At 38.4% G+C, this 6,088-nt stretch overlaps 1 non-coding gene across 1 annotated transcript; it reads left to right on the top strand.

Moving 5' to 3' along the window:
• The first annotated feature begins 1,468 nt into the window (after nucleotides 1-1,468).
• On the top strand, nucleotides 1,469-1,657 carry LOC115286059. The gene has a single exon (XR_003905831.1). It is a non-coding gene; the product is annotated as a U2 spliceosomal RNA (small nuclear RNA).
• The last annotated feature ends 4,431 nt before the right edge of the window (nucleotides 1,658-6,088 follow it).

Raw genomic sequence — 6,088 nt, 5'->3', positions numbered from 1 at the left:
TGAGCCCCACGTTGGGCTCTCTGTGCTGACAGCTCGGAGCCTGGAGCCTGCTTCAGATTCTGTGTCTTCCTCTTTCTCCACCCCTTCCCTGTTCACACACACACTCTCTCTCTCAAAAAATAAATAAACATTAAAAAATATATTTTTTATTTGATGAAAGTTTTTTATGGGGTGTCTGGCTGGCTCAGGCTGTAGAGCATGCAAATTTTGATCTCTAGGTCATAAGTTCAAGCTCCATGTTGAATGTGGAGCTTACTTAAAAATAATAAAAATAAAAATAAAGTGTTTTATAAAGGCACTTTTTTTTGAGGGAAAGAGCAGAAGTGGGGTATGGGCAGAGAGAGAGGGGGACAGAGGATCTTTTGCTGGCAGCAGAAAGCCCAATGAAGAGCTTGAACTCATGAACTGTGAGATCATGACCTGACCTGAAAGTTGGATGCTCAACTGACTGAGCCACCCAGGTGCCCCAAGGCACTTTTATTTTTAATGAAGACACTCTGGGGGCACGTAGGTGGCTCAGTCAGTTAAGCATCCGGCTTTAGCTCAGGTCATGATCTTACAGTTCATGGGTTCGAGCCCCACATCGGGCTCTGTGCTGACAGCTCAGAGCCTGGAGCCTGCTTCAGATCCTGTGTCTCCCTCTCTGTCTGCCCCTCCCCTACTCATGTTCTGTTTTCCTCTGTCTCAATAATAAATTAAAAACATTTTAAAAGAATTTAATGAAGGCACTTTGGTATTTTCATTTCAGATATGTTCAAGAAGGGTTTACAGAAATTCCTAAATAAAAGCTTTAAAAGGAGCCATTAAGGAAAATTCAGGGCATTTTGGGCATATCACTGACATTTTTAAGGATTGCATAAATGACATTTATACGCTGCCTCGTAAGGGATCGTGGGCAAGGACCACACCATATGCATCAATCTCTATTCTCCACAGTGCTCTATACCTTTTGGGACCCAAGTATTCGTTGAAAAAATAAGTAAACACTACATCACCAAATGTTTTTTTCTTTAAGTTTGTTTATTTTGAGAGAGCGAGCCCACGTCAGCAGGGGGAGGGGCAGAGAGAGAATCCCAATCCAACATGGGTTTCAAACTCCTGAACCCTGAGACCATGACCTGACCCAAAATCAAGAGTCAGTCAGGTTAATGACTGAGCCACCCAGGCACCTCTCAAATGTCTTTTGATGGCACTATTAAACAGAGAATTGCAGAGTTGAACAAATCCAGTTCAAAGTATATCCAATACATAAAAGTCTTTACAGAAAAATGTATCTGCCATACACACATCATTTTCAGAATGTAGTGATTACCTATGTCATTTTTTTAGCTAACCAAACAATGAAGCCTTATGACATTATACTACTATTGGATGATGCTATTTGACATTGCCCACCAAAAAATAAAAAATGTAAAAATCGGGGTGCCTGGCTGACTCAGTCAGTAAGGCATGCAGCACTTGATCTTGGATCACTTCTCAGCCTTTTGGCTAAGATCAAGTGTAGCACTTGATCTTGGGGTCATGAGTTCAAGGGCACTTTGGGTGTAGAGATTACTTTAAAAAAATGTAAAATGGAGCAGCTGGGTGGTTCATTTGGTTAAACATCTGACTTTGGCTCAGGTCATGATCTCATGGTTCATGAGTTTGAGCACTGTGTCAGGCTCTGAGCAGCCTGCTTGGGATTCTGTGTCTCCCTCTTTGCCCCTCCCCTGATCGTGCTCTGTCCCCCCACCCAAAATAAATGAATTTTTAAAAATTTCATGTAAAAATTAAGGATTCCGTAAACGTCAAAACATGTATTTCTCTGAAAATCATAGCTATTTTAAAGTGGAAATAGGGGCACCTGGGTGACTCAGTTGGTTAAGTATCTGGTTTTGGCTCAGGTCATGATCTCACGGTCCATGAGTTGCAGCCCTGCCTCAGGCTCTGTACTGATGGCTCAGTGGCTGGAGCCTGCCTCAGATTCTGCATCTCCCTCTCTCTCTCTGCCCCTCCTCCACTCACACTCTGTGTGTCTCTCTGTCTCTCTCTCAAAAAGTAAATAAACATTAAAAAAATATTTTTTAAAAAAGTGGAAATAGCTGGAAGTGGAAGGTAAAATGAGTTTACTATAACTTCCATTTGATCATTTATAGGAAGTTCTCAGCAGTTTACTTTTTTAACACAAGAGTTATCATTTAAGGAGTGTTAGATCAGATTGGCTCTTTTTCTGGAAATTTTGCCATTTCCTCTTTTCATACAGGATTACATCATTAGGACTACATCATAAAAGCTTCATGTTTACTCAGTATATTTTGCCAAATGTGAGAAAAACCATTCAGAGTAAGCCTCAAAAAAGTTTTCTTTGAATTAAATTTTCTCTATTCTTATTTTTTTGTACTTTATGTATGTATAAACTTCATGATACTTTATCTGACATGACTGTACTAATAATGAGTTATAGTCAAAGATTTTTCAGGGCGCCTGGGTGGCTCTGTTGATTAAGTGTCTGACTTCGGCTCAGGTCATGATCTCACGGTTCGTGGGTTCAAGCCCCACATCAGGCTGTGTGCTGACAGCTAGCTCAGAGCCTGGAGACTGTCTTTCGGATTCTGTGTCTTCCTCTCTCTCTGACCCTCCCCTGCTCATGCTGTCTCTCTCTCTCCAAAATAAATAAAACATTAAAAAAAAAAAAGATTTTTCATCACCCTTATAAAACTGAAAACTGCAGAGCTCCAGCATATTTTGGTTCAGAATTAGTTTATGATCTCAATCCCACAGTAACTTGTTTTTTTCTTTGAAACTGGGTCACCACATGTCTTTTATCATTTTTTAAAAATGTTTTATTTATTTTTAATACAGAGAGAGACAGAGCATGAGAGGGGGAGGGGCAGAGAGAGAAGGAGACACAGAACTGGAAGCAGGCTCCAGTCTCCAGGCTCTGAGCTAACTGTTAGCACAGAGCCTGACGCGGGGCTCGAACCCACGAACATGAGATCTGACCTGAGCCGAAGCCGGAGGCTTAACCGACTGAGCCACCCAGGTGCCCCGTCTTTTATCATTTTTAAAAAATGTTTTATTTGTATGTAATCTCTATGCCGAAAGTGGGGCTTGAACTCACAACCCCCAAATCAAGAGTCACCCACTCCACCAAGTGAGCCAAACAGGCACCTCCCAATCCAAACTTTGAAGTTCTGATGTCAGAGGAGAGAGAGATTGTTTCTAGTTTCAAGGATCGAAGACACCTTTATTGAAAATAATGTTTCAGTTGAGGCCAAACCTTTATGTGTCTAAACTATGAATAATTAATATATAATTATTTTTTTAAATTTTTTCAATGTTTTATTTATTTTTGATACAGACACAGAGCATGAGAGGGGGAGGGGCAGAGAAAGAAGGAGACACAGAACTGGAAGCAGGCTCCAGGCTCTGAGCTAGCTGTCAGCACAGAGCCCGACGTGGGGCAGAACCCACGAAAGCGAGATCTGACCTGAGCCGAAGCCGAAGGCTTAACCGACTGAGCCACCCAGGCGCCCCATTATATAATTATTTTAAGTTCATTGAATTACAAAGCAAAAAGAACAGAAAAAAGGAAGGAGGTTAAAAATATAAAGTGCACAGGGGCACCTGGGGGGCTCAGTCAGTTAAGTGTCCGGCTTCGGCTCAGGTCATGACCTCACAGTTTGTGGGTTCAAGCCTCGCATCGGGCTCTGTGCTGACAGCTAGCTCAGAGCCTGGGTCCTGTCTTCTGATTCTGTGTCTCCTTCTCTCTCTGACTCCCTCCCCTGCTCGCGCTCTCTTTCTCTCTGTCTCTCAAAAATAATGAAAAAAAAATTTTTTTAATATATAAAGTGCACAATATCTCTACCTTTGAATATGTCATAGACATGAAACATTTTCAACCTGAAAAAAATAACAGCTTGGGAATTAAAAGAAAAAAATAACTCTGGGGGGAGGGGGGAAGAGAGGTGGTGGTGATGGTGGAGGGCACTTGAGGGGAAGAGCACTGGGTGTTGTATGGAAAACAATTTGACAATAAAATATTAAAAAAAAAAAGAAAAAAGAAAAAATAACTCTGAATTTGATTGCCTCCTTGTTTTCAAAGAATTATTAGTTCCAGGTTTTTAACCATAATGACTTCTCTCATTAAAAACATATTTATATTTTTGCAGTGGAATAAAAGTGTTATCAAATAAAAATCTCTTATAATGCATCAATAACTCAAAAGTAGCTGAACCAGATTAAAATACTTTTATTTTTTTAAAGGCTTCTATTTTGATAAGTACTAGGAGCTATAAACTAAATAAGCTAAATAATCCTTTCTGCTAAGTTATCATTGAAAGACTTCATTTATTTTCACATTTAAAAATTTGTGTTAACGAAATATCCTTTCAATTTGCCTAGACTCTGAAAATTTTAGTCTCTGAAAAAAATGGACATGTCCTAGGTGAAAGCACCACCCAAATCTCTTTTGATAAATTACAATGAACTGCTTTTTGAGAGGCATAAAATTTTATTATTTTAAGCAAGTGAGAACTAAGAAATGTCTTCTAAATCATTCAGTTTGATCCATCAAGCTTCTCCTTCCTTTACTTTCTGAGAATAAATTAAGCAGATAAAATGTACAGGGATAGTCACATCACAGATATTAAAGCCTGAGTCCTATCATTGTGCTTATGTTAAATATTTAAAATAAAGATTCATCTGCAGAAGTTTTTTCCTTTGAGCCCTGCTGTTGCCATTATTTTTGCTAGGTTTTCAAATGCACCACTGCTAAAGCTATTTTGCAAGCGGCAGCCATGCTGAAGTTCTTTAATTCTATGGAAAAGTTCCTTTTGAAAGTTGCACAGATGAATGTTTCAACTCTAGAGGGGGAAAGCCCAAGCCAGACATAGTCACTGCAGCACAAATGAAAATTTAATGTCTTTTTCCTGAGTTATCCTTACAGAATTTTTCAAGAAACCACCAAGAATACAAGTAAACATAGATATTTAAACTGAGCACTTTAAATTCGTTAAGTTTAGTTTTAAATGTAATATTTCGTTTTCCTTTAATTTGATCTAGAATATCTTGCAATTGGTCTCAAGAGGCTCCAGTTATTTTTTTTGTTTTTATTTTTTTCTGTAATTTCTACACTAACACAGGGCTCGAACTCATAGCCCCAAGATCAAGAGTCACATAAAAAGGCTCCAGTGTTGTTCTAATGATCTATAGTTTCTATACAATTAAAATATCTAAATTGATGTATCTTCAGAAACCTAAGGGAAGCAGTTAGAAAACTAATTTAAAGGACAGCTGTAATTATTAGTAAACATTCACGCTGACTGATCATCTACTAATTTGACATTTGACTCATCAATTTTAAAATTCTTGACATTTTTGTTTTCCTTTTTTTAATTTTCTTTAACTCATAAATTCTGTAAAATGGTAATAATTACTTATCTATGTTCATATGAAAGCATGAGGATATGATTCTAACAAAGGAAACCATTGATTTAAAAAGATTGGGGAGGTGTCTGCCTGGCTACGTCAGTGTAGCATGTGACTTTTGATCTTGGGGCTGTGAGTTCAACCCTCCTTTGGGGTGTGAAGAGTGCTTAAAAATAAAATCCTTAAAAAAAGACTCAATTAAAAATTTTTTAAATGTTTATTTATTTTGAGAGACAGCATGTGTGCACGCTTGAGGGGCAAAGAGAGAGAAGGAGAGAATCGCAAGCAGGTTCTGTGCTGTCAGTGAGGACATGAACGATGAATTCATGACCTGAGCTGAAATCAAGAGTCAGATGCTTAACCGACTGAGCCACTCAGGTGCCTCTGATCTGTAGTATTTGAATAAGTGTTCTTTTCTCTGAAACTGGTTATATGTACACAAAATATCCTTCTCTGCATTATTTTCCAGTTTCAAGCAATAATCTCTTCCTCTCTTGGATTTTATAGAACTTTTTTGAAGTGGTCTTATAAATTCATTGATATTCCTGGTCTTACTCCTTTTACTGAAAACTGAATTCTACAAATATTTGTAGAAAGACTACTCAGTGCTCTGTTGTGAAAAAGGTAAAGGATGGTGAGTGGTGTAAATATTTTAACTGTCTTTACAGCCATTGGAAAC

This window comes from Suricata suricatta, chromosome 2 (assembly GCF_006229205.1).
Source record: "Suricata suricatta isolate VVHF042 chromosome 2, meerkat_22Aug2017_6uvM2_HiC, whole genome shotgun sequence".
Classification (NCBI taxonomy): Eukaryota; Metazoa; Chordata; class Mammalia; order Carnivora; family Herpestidae; genus Suricata; species Suricata suricatta.
Note: the sequence above shows the minus strand (reverse complement) of the source record. Positions and strands in the feature narration are given on the sequence as shown.